The following is a 14,867-nucleotide window of genomic DNA, read 5'->3' on the forward strand; positions in this document are numbered from 1 at the left end:
TTTTGTTTGTTTTAGTCAGGGTTGTTGGAAGGAAAAATTGTCTTTACTGACATAGTAATTCCGTAGATGGTTATTTTATGCAGTTCATTTTGGCTTAAATAAGATATTATTCATTGATTAATTTGGAGAAGATATTATTCATTGATTAATTTGGAGTTAGTTTATTTGAGACCAGATTTCTAGAGATGTGTCAGATGTGGCATTAGAGCTGATAGTTTTGCTGCTGGTAGCTTTTTGCCTTTTTTTTTTTCATGTGCCTTTTAGACAGTCTTGTTTCTTTGTGAAGTGCTGTGTGGCCTTTAAGTTTGTTCACACAGCTGATGTATCTGTAGCCCACTGGCATATGCTGTCTTTGCTTTTTTGTCTTTGAATTATATTCACAATAAACAGTCTTGAATTTTTCACCTCCATTTTTCTTGTAGGAAGCAAATGCTGCCATTTAAGGTTTCTGTAATTCTCTGTTAATTGAGTTATGCTTTTTTGCTTCCAATTTGCCACTTGCTTTTTTTAAATGACCTTTTCACATATTCAGCAGGGAGAGGAAAAATGCTTTTTGAAGTAGTCTTCTGTTTATTTTTCTCTCTTTTCTCTACCCTTTTGTTTTGTTTTTTTTTTGAGCTTATGTCTTTCTCTGCTTCTCATTCTGTGCATTAAGTTAATGCTTTCTTTTCTAGAGTGTGTAGGACTAGAAGCTGTTTATAAGTCTTAATTCTGTTTCCCATGTTCCCTTTCCTGCACCTCTGTTGTTTGGGATTCGTTTCCTACCTCCCTTGTGCCCTGAGCAATCAAAATGTTTTAATTTTTCCTCTTTCTAGATAGGTTTTGCTGCTAACTGTGAATTGTTTCTCAGTAAATTTTGCACATCTAGATGGCCTCCTGCACTTGTAGTGGTTTTCCTGCCATTCAGTCATATGAGAATTCTTTCTCATTCTCCCCATAAGTGTTGTGTAAATTATTTCTGTATCCTAGTACAGGGTCATTTAAGAAAACTGGGGACTGTGCTGGTAGAACTCAGAGGACACCTTCAGACTGCCAGTTTTTCTTCACTGTTTCAGGGTTTTTCTGCCATTTCCAGATAGTTGTTCTATTTTTTCCCCAATTCAGTATTCCAGTTCTATTTTTAGAACTGTATGACTGAATTGCCAAAAAAAAAAAAAAAGAAGTGTACAGGTTAGGAATATGATATAAAAATATTAGTTCAGTAATGTTGTAATACTCAGTGTTCTGGTTTATACAGATGCTTTATGCTCTGTATTTTAAGGGATAACAAGGTGGTATTGAAGTGCCTCAACTGAACACATTAAAACTACAGAAAAGGAGACAAAGGGAAGAAAAGCAGTTTGGTTAATTATGGTCTTTGGTGTGGATAGGTGGTAACACAAAAATTAAATGCCTACACTCCTAAAGTGATCATAAGATTTAGAATAAATTTCAGAAAACCAGCCAGACAACAAAATATCTGCCTAGAAGTAGCTAAAAATGAATTGTTATTTTTTGTGCCATTAATTCTTGAAATGTGTTTGGGGTTTTTAGTAGTCATCAGCCAAGTTTTATACAAACTTTAATGTCAGCTTTGTAGCAAAATTCTTCTAATACTGACATTATAAAAACACCTTGTGGGCTTTATTTGCACTTAGTAGTGTTAATTGAAGTAGAGACATTGTAGTGAAATTGATGTAGCAACTGATGGAATTGACAAGTGAGATTTTGGAGTGACCTTTCCTGTGCACATTTATGGAGTACTTTTGCTCAGTCTTCTGCCAATGCCATTTTGAGACTAAATGGGAAGGTGTAGTTTACAGTATTTAGTATTGGCTTCTCTTGGATGTACCCCTGGGATTGGCTCACAGATGAGCATTACATTTATTCCTTTTTTTCTTTTTACTGTTTGGTGTAAGTATGTTTGATGCTAATGCTAAACCGTTGCAAGATGGAATGTTTCTTGATCTGAGGTCACAGCCTGAGCACGTGGATATGTACAAATTTATGTTCTGGTAAGATAAATAGTTGGAAGAATGCCAGTTTGGCTGTTAGGAAGTTGACAGCAATGGGAAGGTAATGTACAGTCCTGGCTAGTGGGATAAGGAGATGAATCCAGCAGATGCTATCAAAGCATCCTGTCCGTGAGAGACTGGCACCTTTGTCTGGAGCTTCAAGTGTTCTGCAGAGCTTCTGTGACTTTCCCTGGCAGGGGAGCAGAAATTCAAGCCACTTAGCTCGTTCAGTGTAGCCTACATTGTGTTGGCAAAAAGCCAGTTTGAGGTGAAGGAAACTCCAGTTTGTACCAAGCAACAAGGAAAGCCCCATGCTGAGCACAGCCATGGCTTCCTCTCTCCTCTCTTGCTGGGTTGTTGGTTTGATTTTTGTGGGGGTTTGTTTGTTTTTGTTGATTTTTTTTGTTGTTTTGTCCAAGGATCTTTCAAGCAATTCAAGCAGATGCAAAAATCCATTTGTATCTACATTTTGATAGAGGAGGTAACCAGAGCATTGCTTCCATGCTGGCTGGGGACAGTTTGTTTTTTCTCCCAAATGTTTTGCAAACTTCCTGATTTCATTTGTTTTTTTTTCTTTGTTTTCATAGCTGACATTTACAGTCTCTGTTTTTGGGCGTGACTGTATTCCTTTTTTTGCCATCCTTTGCTCCTGTCAAGTCATGCCCTGACTGTTCTGTTTGTTTCAGACAAGCAGCAAAGTGAGGCTGACATTAATTAGCTGTTTACATTTACCAGACATAATAGAAATGTTGCTGCTGATATGATATAGTGCAAGCACATTCAGTGTTGTGCTGTTTGTTTTCTCTGATGGGCTCCCTGTGTTTCTGAACAGCTGAACTTTTGGGTCCTGAAGGTTTCTGTGATTGAAAGGATGGCATTTGCATGGTTTCCATCTGCAGACTTCATATGCATTAAAATAAAATTGTAGGTCTAATAACTTTATCCTGCATTTTAGCATTTTATGATTCTTAATATGAAAACATTATTAAACACCATTTAGAAGATATTAATTTCATTGTTTGCAAATGCCTAGTTTTTTTGGGAGAGTGGAGAGTCTGCGCAGAATTCACAGTTGTAGAAAGATGTGGATAAAGGAGTCTTGTGCTTCTCTTTTCTTGTTTTGTTTGTGTGCTTTGTTTTGTTCCTTTACTGCAAGGGCCCTGTTCAGTTCAGCCTGTGATTGGCAGTTGTTTTTAATGGAAAACTGGTGTTTTAATTAGGTGAATCTTGTATCTTGTCCAGGGGGCACAGTGCAAAGAAAACATATTTTCAGGAAGATGGAGGGGAAGAGTATTAAAACAGAAAGCACAGGCATTTGTTTTTCACAATCTGGAGAGAAAATGCCTGTGTAGTTCTCGGAAAAGACTTGTTTGCGTAGTAGCCAGAAGGTTGACTAACTTAGAGATTTGGGTTTGGGTTTGTTTTGATAATACTGTTGTTTAGAACTTTTAAAATTTGAATATGCAAGTTGATTTTATTTTCATTTCCTTTACTCCAAGTCATGAATATAGCAGTATACACAGTACTATGTGAGGTCAGGATATCTGGCTTGCAAATGTCAATCTTCAAATACCACAGTTCCATGATGTAACTGAGTGTCTGTAACTTGTTTCTACTTAGATGAGGCATTTTTTTCTTAAGTGAATTATTGGAGGGCTTTGGGAATTGATGTACTGAGGAAGAAAACATCTGCTAATCATTTATGTATTTGCTGTTGTTTGGCACTTGTCTGCAGTTAGATGTGGTGTAAATGCAGGATTTCTGAAGAGTTTTGGCTGAGCTGTGCCAGCTCTGCCATTCCTTATTGCTGGTACCTAGGCTGTTTTATGTGGAGGTAGTTCCTGTGACTTTGAGTCTCTCCCTGACTTATTCAGGGGAGCTCTCTATTCAAGTAAATGGGAATGCCCTGCAGGAACAAGAGTCTTGTAGTCTGGACAAGATCTTGCATGTATTTTGCAACAATGAGCAGTGCATTATGCTGGTTTTACTGCTTTCTCAAGTTGGGATCAGCCTGTTGTCTCTTCTGCATCTTTTGGAAGTGTTATTTTGTTTCAGACAATGTCTTAAAATAATCCATTTGGCCTGCTTATAGCTTTAACATTCTTTTTTGATTAGTAAATAAATTTTTAAATTTGTTAGCTGTTTAGAACCATCCTAGCTTGGGGCATTCCTAGTTTGAGTAGGAAAATATTGTTGTAATATCTGTTCCAACTAAAGCAGTTCCTTTGTGGAACTGCTCTGAAACTGCTTGGTGTACTCACCTTTTATTCCAGAATAATTTGTATTTGCAAAATAAGGAAAGAAAAAGAAATACTGCTGTTCTTAGTTATAATGGGCTGAAATCTTCTAGCATGGCTACTGCAAATAACTTTTTAAAGCACCAGTGTGGGTAAAATTTCTGTGGATGAGATCCCAGATCCCAGCACAAGTGCTTTTACTTCCCAATGATAGAGTGAAAATTTAGGAAATTCTGTATGTACAGATTGCCAAGAGCAGGATTTACCAGCAGGACTTTTGTACTTCTTGTCTGGCAGAAACTGCAGAATTGCCACCATTTCATCTCAGATGTCAAAGCCAGATGCATTGCTTTCCTGGACAGAACTCTTCAGGAGTTAGCATGTCTCCTTGAGAGGTGTCTCTTTCTGCACAGCTCCTTACTGTCATTGTGGACTGTTTGTATTGTGCCACTCCAAAAGCCATAGGGAATTCTGACATCACTGCCTCTATTTTCTTGTGCTCTCCTATAAAAAGTCTGTGTTGTCTTGCAGTTCTTTGCATTTTTTTTTCCATGTTGGATGAAATAGTTAAAAAACTTATCAGTTTGCCCTGTTCAAAAACAATGAGCTAAATTTTATGCTTCTTTCAACTAATTTTTGGTTTGGAAGTTTCCCAGTAGTTTATTGGACATGCTTCCTCAAGAAGGTTTTTTCCCCACAGATGATGTATTATGTGTTGGCTCCACAAAGACATTATGAAGTCTAAAGATAGACAGAGGAAGGCAGGAGATTCTTGTAAGATGACTTGAAGTTTGTTGCAGCTGATTCAGGTCCACTGTCATTTTAATAACACTTGAAATATACAACAGTCACCAATCCAAGCATGTGATGTAAGAAATTGGATGGTTCTTGTGCCTCAGTGAGACTCCAGGTAAGCCTTGTGTTAATTTGCCTTCTTGCTTCATGGACTTCATAAGAGTAAGAGCAGACTTGGCTTATTTACTGAACTAGTTGGAGAGACCCTGTGAGCTAAAGGACAGTGAATCACAAGGGACCTGGCACTGATTTAAGGACAGCGTCATGGAGCACAAAGCAATAGTCCATCCACTTGCTTGGGAAAATGAGTGGAGGTCTAAGGAGAGCATGATTAAGGGAATCATGACTCAGCCTCAGCGCAGCAGACTCAGGCAGGAGGTAGAAACAAGGACAAGCTCGCTCAGGGATAAAGAAATCCTGCCTGCATAGGCAGGGATGGTGTTGAGAAAGCCACTGTTAATGGTAAGGCTATCAAAGGCAGCAGGAACTTCCAGCACTGGATCAGGAATTAAGGAAAAAGAGAAATAGGGAAATAAAGGCTTGCTGCTGTCTGTGACAGGTGATCCAGGGACAGTGAATGTGGGCAAGGCTGAGGCGCTGGATCCTTTCTTTGCCCTGGTCTTCTCCATCAGGGTTTTCTAGGCCTTTGTCCCTATAGGCAGAGTTAAAAATGGAGAATAATTCAGTGCTGCAAGAGGATTGGGTCAGGGTTCTTTTTTTTCATACGGAGAAAACATCTTTGCATTCTGTTTGGTGTAGGGAACAAGACTCTTAAAATAGTAACACTAACGAAGATTTGGAAATAGAATGAGAAAGCCAGGGAAGTAAATGGGATGGGGTGAATTTGAATGGTTGTTCACAGTGTTACTTCAGCATTTTTGAGATGCAGTCTCTTCCATCTGACTTGTCAACGACCCTCAAGTGTTTTTGGAAGTAACATCTCTGGCTATTAATGAAGCTGGACAATTATAAAATCATACACTTGCTGTGTGCTGCTTCAGAATTCCTAAAACTGCGGTTTGTAATGCAGCAGATTGTAACCTACATTTTCTCTTGAGAATTAGTGTAATGGATGGGAGCAAATGCCTTTTGGTACTTAAGTGCACACAGTTAAAACATACAGGGACAAGTAAAGAAATGAAGGAGAGGGAAGCAAAGCAACCTCATGAGGACTGTTAAAAGTAGAGGTGCTGGTTATTTGGAGTGGATCACAATTCTTACAGCTCACAGCTTTTTAATTTGGGAGGATAAATGCACAGTTGTCCCAGTGAATGCCCTTAACCCTTGATTGTCAACATCATCTCCAGATTAATCTAGACCAAGGATGAACATACAGAGGTGTATGTAACGGGTGTTACAGAGGCAGTGAGAATGCTGATAAGGTTTCAGCACACTCTGACAGTACATACAGTGTAAAATACTGAAGTCCTGTGTGCATCCTCTCTTTTTATCTTAGTACTTCAGGGGAAAATGGTTTTACCATCCAGCAGACTCAGGTGTTCCTCTGTGAAATTAATGGTGGTTGACAGAGCAGAGTGTAATAGGCTCAGCCATGGTCGTTTGACACAAAGGTTAAAGCAGTGACACAAGATGTTCTGGTATTTGCCCCCCTCCCCCACTTCTTTTCTGAGCAGCCTCTATTAAGTTCCTCTAGATATCACAGCTAGTAGATATTTCAAATTAGGATCAGATATTAGGATCCAGAGGGAAAATCTGCCTGATCACCTATGAAAAGTTAGAGTTTGTTAATGCTTTTTTTGACCCCTCATGAAATGAGTTCATGCTTAAAATTGCAACAAGCATTTTAATGAGATGCCAAAACAAGTGTGATACTGCTTCAGACTCTTTCATTAAAATTCCTTTGGTTATCAGTATTAGTTTCTGTCTACATCTATTCTATCAAGGACTGGCTGAACTGACTTTGTATTCTTAACAGATCCATGTCCCTTGCTTTCCCCTTGCTGGCAGAACAAGACCAGCTTTGTGTTTACTGCTTTCTGCACCGTGTTCCCAGACAATTCTTGGTAATGGATGCTGAGGAGTCCAGATTAAGGAGTGCGTCATTAGATAATTGTATTCCAACAGCAGATTGCTTTAGTTGGGAGTGTAATGCAATTTGAAAGAATTTCCTGATGCATGGAGTACGGTAATGTTTCATTTAGTGTGTTTGCCAAGGATCCAGATTGTTCCTTCCCCATCCAGAGGTAACTGGGAGTGGTGTAAGACAGTGGTTTGCTTCTATGTAGCTTGGTGTACCCATTTTAGCTTCCTGCATTACCCCTCCTTTGGAAAGACTGAGAGCAAGAGTGTGCAGCAGCTTGTCCCATGGAATTTGGTTTCCTTTTGTGGTGAGGTTGTTGATAAGGATTCCTGCTTTTGTTACTATCCCTTATATGCTTGGATTATATGTTCATGAGAAGCCACTTCATCTAAGTCTGATCTCCAGCCTTGTGAGACTGAGTGATCATTTTACCCATGCCTAAGAAAATCTTTCTCAAGAGACCACAGAACCATCAAGACTGGAAGAGACCTTTAAGATCATTTAGTCCAACCCAGAATAATCACCCCTAAGCCCCTATCCCCAAGTGCCACATCCAGATGCCTCTTAATATGTGAAATATTTTTTAATAAATGAAGCACTGGTCTTTGTTTTTTGGTGGTTTTTTTTTGTTGTTGTTTTCCAATGCAGAAGATGAACCTTTATCATCTCTCTTTTTTTTGGTTAGGCATTTCACTTGTTTAATTAAGTTTGTTGGGAAGTGGTTTATTATTTGACTCTGTGAAGTTTGTTTTTTCACAGTCTATAATATCAGTAGTTCTTCAGAAGTGGGCCAGAACAGGAACTCTTTCAGGGAGGCTTGCAGACCTAGTTCATGCTTTGTTCAGGTTGTTATTAAGTTATTTGGTAAGAGTTCAGTGCCCAACAGTCAAGGTGCTGGCAGGGAAGGTGCCCCAAGCTGATTTGGAGAAGGGCAGTTGAAGAAAATTATTAATAACTTTCTAGGGCAATCTTTTGAAGGAAAAACAACTTTTAATAAGGCTGTATTTCTGCTTGACCCTACTCTTCTTCGAAGTATTTCTAAACCATTGATCTCACTGCTGTCAAATGTGATTTAGATTTACTTTGAATAATATACAAAATCTGCATTGGTGTGTTCTTTGCCTATTGAGACAAATAATATTTTTGATAAAACATCTTTTTTTTTCTGTGCCATAAAGTATATACAATAAAGTGGGATTTCAATAAAAGAGGGCTTTTATTTGTTGTTGCTCAAACTTTCAGGGGTTTGGCCTTCTGTTTTAATATTTATTTTGTCATTTTGCATACAAGCTGTGTTTCACTAGGTTTTAAAACTCTCATATAATATATTCATGTCTTGTTTTACTGCACTAGTAGAACTGTACTGTCTGATAGTAACATGTTACTTGACCTCTGATCTGTTTTTTAGTTTTAGGAAGGTCACCTAATGGCACTAAATTTGTGAGATTTAAGGATATTCATCACTTTTTTAATATCATGTTATGCTAGGTTATATACTCATAATTTGCTTGAAGACTCAAATCTGTTACTTCAGAACTGGTAGGCTGAGTGGAGGTTCTATAGCAGTTACATAATGCACATTCCAGCTGTCAGAAGCATCTGTTGGTTTCCTTTTTTGGTTTTGTTTTCTTGTTTGTTTGTTTTTTAACAAGAGAATTGTTTGGTAGTTGCATTAATACAGAAATATTTCCTATATGGTGGCAATGACTGTCAGAGCAGGTTTTCTCATGGCATCACTACATAGACTTAGAGCTGCAGAAAATTGGCAGAGGTCAGTGCAGTGTTACTAAAAAGATAAAATCTCAGTCAGGTTGAGTGTTATGCTGACATATCTGTGTCTATTTTTTATCGTTAGTTTTAACATGGTATTTGTCTGGAATCACTTTTAAGACCCAGGTTTTCACAGCTGGTGTTGGACCAGTTGTGAATCTTACACAGGAGTTCTGAAGGAGAACATTTTAAATGTAGACTCTCAAAGAATATTTGTAATGTCACAGCCTTTAAGTATTTCACAACTTTTTACAATTGTTATGTAAATACTTAAATATATACAGAGAGGGAGAGTGGGATGCTATGGAACAATGTTTGTTTCTCTGTTTAGGGTGTAAAACAATGTACTTACCAGGCTGATACTATGCATGATACCCAAAAAACCCAACAAAACAAACCCAAAAACCAACTAAGCAAAAAACCCAAACAAACCCCCGCCATCCAACCAAACCTCACACTGAAAGGAATATAACATTGTAGCAGCTGAATGTACTCAAGTATACATTGTTACTATATGTTTGTGTAATGGCTGCTGCTGCTATCAATGCAGCCGGCCCTTGTTAATTCTAACAAATACTAACCGAGGGTTAAATTCCTCAGTTTACACAGCAGTTTTACTTCAAGATGTTAGAAAATGACATAGTACAAGACATCAAATTTCTTTCTGAACATTATAAATAAAAGCATTTTTTTCAGAAATGTTTCTGGAGAGGTTGATATTTTTGGTAGAAAATGTTAAATAAGAGATTAATTTTTCTGAAGCCTGTTATGAGTTTAGTTTCACCTTGAGAATGAAAAACCAACTAAGCAAAAAAACCCAAACAAACCCCCGCCATCCAACCAAACCTCACACTGAAAGGAATATAACATTGTAGCAGCTGAATGTACTCAAGTATACATTGTTACTATATGTTTGTGTAATGGCTGCTGCTGGTATTCTAACAAATACTAACCGGGGGTTAAATTCCTCAGTTTACACAGCAGTTTTACTTCAAGATGTTAGAAAATGACATAGTACAAGACATCAAATTTCTTTCTGAACATTATGAATAAAAGCATTTTTTTCAGAAATGTTTCTGGAGAGGTTGATATTTTTGGTAGAAAATGTTAAATAAGAGATTAATTTTTCTGAAGCCTGTTATGAGTTTAGTTTCACCTTGAGAATGAAAAACCATGGGACACACCATGTAGGTAGAAATCTGTTCTGAGTATCCCAAGCAGGTTTAGACAGTTCCTGGCTTGTCGCAGACCCGTGTCCCTCAGTGCCTGTGCAGTGGCACTGCTCTGTCTGCAGGGAGTCTGTCGTGTGCTCCTTCAGGCACTCCATAGTAGAGGACAAGACAGAATGCTCTTCACAGGCCAGATGAAAGCAAACTAAAATATCACAGCATTTTCATGTTTCAGAAAGTAATGCAGCTGTATTCCACTTTTCAGAGCAGTGGAAAAAGTTCTGTGTTGGAAAGTCTTGTGGGGAGGGATCTGCTCCCACGAGGTACTGGAGTTGTCACCCGGAGACCCCTTATTCTGCAGCTGGTGCACGTTTCCCCAGAGGATGGTCGGAAAGGAGCAGGAGATGAAAATGGTAAGTGTGATCCAAGAATGAATTTTGCCTTTTTATTCAAGTCTTTCCTGGCCTTTGAAATGAAAAATCAGTTGCTGTAATCTTAAAACTCTGGTGTGCTTTTTAAAATTTGCTTGGAAGAAAATCCTGCTTGTTGTCGCATCTGTTTTTACCATTTAGCCAATGTCATGAAGTCAAAATCTTTTTGGATATTCAAAGTACCTTTAATGTTTTAAGCTTTCCTGTTCTTGGGAATTTCTTTTGAGAAAAAATAGGCATTTCAGTAGTAAAGATAATTGTCTGGAGTGTAGAGGACATGATTTTCTTATGTGTGTTTTTCATCCCCTCCCCTTTTACTGTTTATATAAAGTATTTCATTGAGAGGCTGATGAGTTTGAGAGTTTTTAGAAGGAGGGTAGGAAATAGATAAGCTCTGAAGGAAGAGGAAGGAGTAGAAATGAAACTTTTAGTAGATGCAAACAGAATTGAACTGACAAGTTCTGTGGCTTACATGTGGCTCCCTACTGGGCTGCACTGAGAGACTTCAAGTGCATCAAGCAGGGCACTTTAAATGTTCTGTAGTTTTTACTTTGAAGCTTGTCTTCTATACTGCTTCTATTTTATCCTTCAGTGGGTCAAGAAGGTGATCTCAGTTGTCCCTTGGGAGTTTCAATGCTCGTTTTATACCAACTAATGCTCCTGATTAGGAGCAGTAGGGGCATATCCACCTTCTGATTGTAAGATAAATCTTAGGTTTTTTATGTAGACACTAAAAACTGCACAGGCTTTTGTTGGCATGATAAACTTGGGACTGTAAATATTAATTCTCATTGTGTTCAAATTTTTCTCAAATTGTTTCTACCAATAGTAAGTCATGGTATCAGATGTTCTTTACAGTATTTCTTTTCCTGTAATATTTATGGCCTTTAATTTCTGAAAGACAGTTACTTGTATTGTGCTGTTTGAAAGGTTTAAGCTCCAACCTTAATTGCTGTCACAAGCAGAGAACACAGGGTTCATAACAATTAGCATGCAAACCATGTGAGAGAAATTGTAGGGACAATTCAGGCTGGAAATAATTTCAGGAGACCTCTAGTCCAGTCTCCTCAAAACAGGGCCAACTCTGAAGTCCAGACCAGGTTTCTTTGGTCTTCATCTGATTGGATTCTCCATCCTTCAAGGTTTTCAGAACCAATCTCTGTGCGACTTTTAGAAATGGCACATTTCATGTCTTTAAATGCAGTTTTACATTGCTTGTACTGTGCAATGTATAGTTTGTATTTCTAGAACTTCTCAGAATGCTTGGATTCTGAGTTGTTGGGTAAAATATTATTTTGCTCTTCTTTCCTACTTTACAGGTGTAAAAGGATGTTTTGTTTTTGGAGTATTCAGAGTCAAGGCAGAGCCTTTTTGTTTTAGGTTGCATTTCATTTGGGGATTTGGATTTCAAATTTAAAATTCATAGGGATGTTGGGCTAAATTATTATTTATGATGCCCACTTATATTTTTCTGGGGAAAACAATCAATATGTAAGATGTTAATGTTATAATCTCATCTTGTTCTTCTGAGAGAGATGTGGGCTTGTTTGGTAAGAGCAGGGATTTGATAAGAACAGAAATTATGATTTACCAATTGAGTTTGAAATGTCCCTTCTCTCCAAAATTCAGGCAAATTGTGGTCTAAATTGATCTGGTCTAGCTTATGTTCAGATTGTGGTGTTACATCTGAGAAGATGGGATCAAGTACTTGGAAAGAAAAAAGATGACAACCTCTTATCCTGGCTTTGTTGTAATAAATGCCATTAGAGGTCTATTTTTAGAGGTAATTTTATTTGTAATGAGGTGGATGTTAAGGTAGGGTTGAAGATGGATTTGCAATTTCCCAGAGGGAAATAGTCTTGCAGAAAAGAATTTTATCCGGATCAGGAATTTCTTTACAAGTTGAATATTGGACAAGAGAGTATCAGTCTTGGCATGCTGCTTTCTGAATGCTGGCATTGAACTTTCTCTCTGTGCACACAGTTTCATACAACTCTCTCTTCTCTTTTGACTTCTGTTTTGTGATTGTCACCTGTGCCCATCATAATGCTTGCTCTACTGGTATTGTATGTTAACACAGCCATTTCAAAATAGCTGCTACTCTGTGGTTCTTGCAAGCTTTAATTTTACCTAGGTTGGAGTGTTGGCATCCAGAAAACTTCCCAGTTTTTAACATGAAGTACTTTTGACTGCTGTGCTGTTCACTTAGGGAGGGACAAGTAATACCCTTTGTACTGTGATTCTGTACTGCAATAAATCAAGAGAGCCAGAAAATACCAAAGATAAATTTCCATTAAATGTGAAGTTCTGTATTTTTGTAACAGACTGATCTGTATATTCTACAGAGAATGTGTGCAAGTTGATGGGACGGAAATGTTCTCATCATGCTTTTGCTGTTTATTGTTGGCCTCTAGTGATTCAGCACATATGGTGTGTTTGATGTGATGATACCACACTGTGGTGTTCTCTGATCAAATTGCAAGAGAAGCAGCACTTATCAGAGAACTGGGCCTGGTCTTGTGAATTATTAAATTGGCCTTGCAGTGAAGACCTATAATGGTAGTTCAGAAATGGAAACTCAGAGAGAACATACCAGTGGCCAAGGAGTAAATGCTTATAGGTTCCTTTTTTTCATCTGTTCCAAGATAGGAAATTGAACATTGTTCAAATTCTGAGCAGACAGAATTGATACAGAACACAGGAATAATTAATACAGATCCATTGCTTGATAAATCAACATTGTTTTGTTAGCCTTCTGCTCTACTTCAGACAGGAATCTCTTACCCCTAGCTCCCAAACAGTGTGGCCTTGTTCACTGGGTTGGGCTTTGTAGAAGCACTAGGGAGGAAGAGCTTTCCCCCAAAAGTGCTCGCAGTCTAGTTGATGTCAAGGATGGGGAAAATGGTACAACAGTTAGTGTTTGGGAAGTTCTCATTGCCATGCTGCTGGAAATCCTCTATGGTGGTGGCCTTTTATGACTCCCAGCAGCTTCTCCCGTTGGAAATGAGTGACATTTCTATTGCTTTAGAAAGGGACAGGAGATACATGAATAACTGAAGTCAGTAATCTTTGTATTTTATTGAGCTTCTTAAAGGAGTGTTATAGAGTAGGACATAACAAGTACAATTTGGTGGAGGGCAGTCCTGAGAAAAGTCAAGTAATAGATGAGCTTTTCCTGGGTATTAATTAAGGTTTGCAGGTCTTACTACAGGATATGGAAACCAGAAAACTGTTCTTTATTCATGAGATGTGGTGGAGTTTTTTTGAAAAGCAGGATCTGTTTGTTCTTAATAGCTGCTGTTTTAGTAATTTCTTACAATGTGTCATACTGGATTTCATGATGACCAAAGTGTGGTTTCCTCACATTTTATCTAGCATTTAATCTTTCGTGTAATCAGGTGATTAATTCTTCTGAAGGTATTGCCTGAAAAGCTTCCAGAAAGTAACATAACTGAGGGAAGACTGATTTACCAGTTAAATAAGTGATAAAAAACCATTTTTCGTGGAAACCAGAAGAGTGGGTTGCTGAATGCTGGCTAGTCAAAACACTTTCTCCTTGCCTTGAGCATTGTTACATTTAGAGAAATTTAAATCCTTCCTCCTTTCCTAAAAACTCCTTTCCATTAAATTAAATCTATCGGGAAACTTTTCCATAGGTGTTAGCAAGTTAAAATGCAGTGTCTCTGACCCAAGTGTGTCTTTTTAATATTTATTTTAAGAAGCTTATAGATAATACTGAAAAAAAATTTATTTATACATAGAGCTAAGCCTAGTACCTAGCTGTAAATTCCCATACCAGCAGAAAGAAAATAATTTAAGACTAAAACAGTGTCTGAGAAGGAAGTCCTCTCCCAAGGAGGGACGTAACCAGAGAGTGCTTGGTCCATACCTTTCAAATGTAACACTTGGCAGTATCTTGCTGTATATTTTTCTTCCTGGCTTTAGGCTTCTCTTTATTCCCTCAGATTCAATTTTCAAGGGGAGATGAGCAATACAATACTGAACATATTGTAGTTTCTTCCTCTGTGCATTTTACTTTATTTCCTGTGTACAGTAAATAAAACCTGTTAAATAACCTGAAATGGAGAAACCCTTTCATTTTGCACTTACTTTGGAGACTGGTATGTCATTTTGCCTGTTTACCAACCAATACAAACAAAAGGTTTTTCCTGATGATGTTTTCTTCATAGCTCTTGTGCCTGCAGAACAGTAGGTTTGGAAGTTTGGTTTTAATTTTTCCTTAACAGATCCAGTCCATCAAAATCATATTTCTATTGATGATACACCCACCTTTGACTGAGCAAAGCATCAAATCTCCAGATGAACCAAGCTTTTCAAACAGATGAGTTGATTATTGTTGGACTACCTGAATTTTGTACCAAACAGGCACAAACCAAAAATATCTTTACCAGTTTGTTTTGCTGCTTGTA

The 14,867-nt window shown here is 37.9% G+C and overlaps 1 protein-coding gene across 2 annotated transcripts in view; it reads left to right on the top strand.

Moving 5' to 3' along the window:
• The window catches only part of DNM1L (dynamin 1 like), a 35,104-nt gene that overhangs the window by 706 nt on the left and 19,531 nt on the right, over nt 1-14,867 (top strand). For both annotated transcript variants that reach the window (XM_039707858.1, XM_039707859.1), the window contains exon 2: nt 10,272-10,419. The gene's annotated coding sequence lies outside the window, so the exon portion shown is untranslated. The remainder of the gene's footprint in view (nt 1-10,271; nt 10,420-14,867) is intronic.

The sequence above is a fragment of the Passer montanus genome, unplaced genomic scaffold (genome assembly GCF_014805655.1).
Source record: "Passer montanus isolate IOZ18808 unplaced genomic scaffold, ASM1480565v1 scaffold20, whole genome shotgun sequence".
Lineage (NCBI taxonomy): Eukaryota > Metazoa > Chordata > Aves > Passeriformes > Passeridae > Passer > Passer montanus.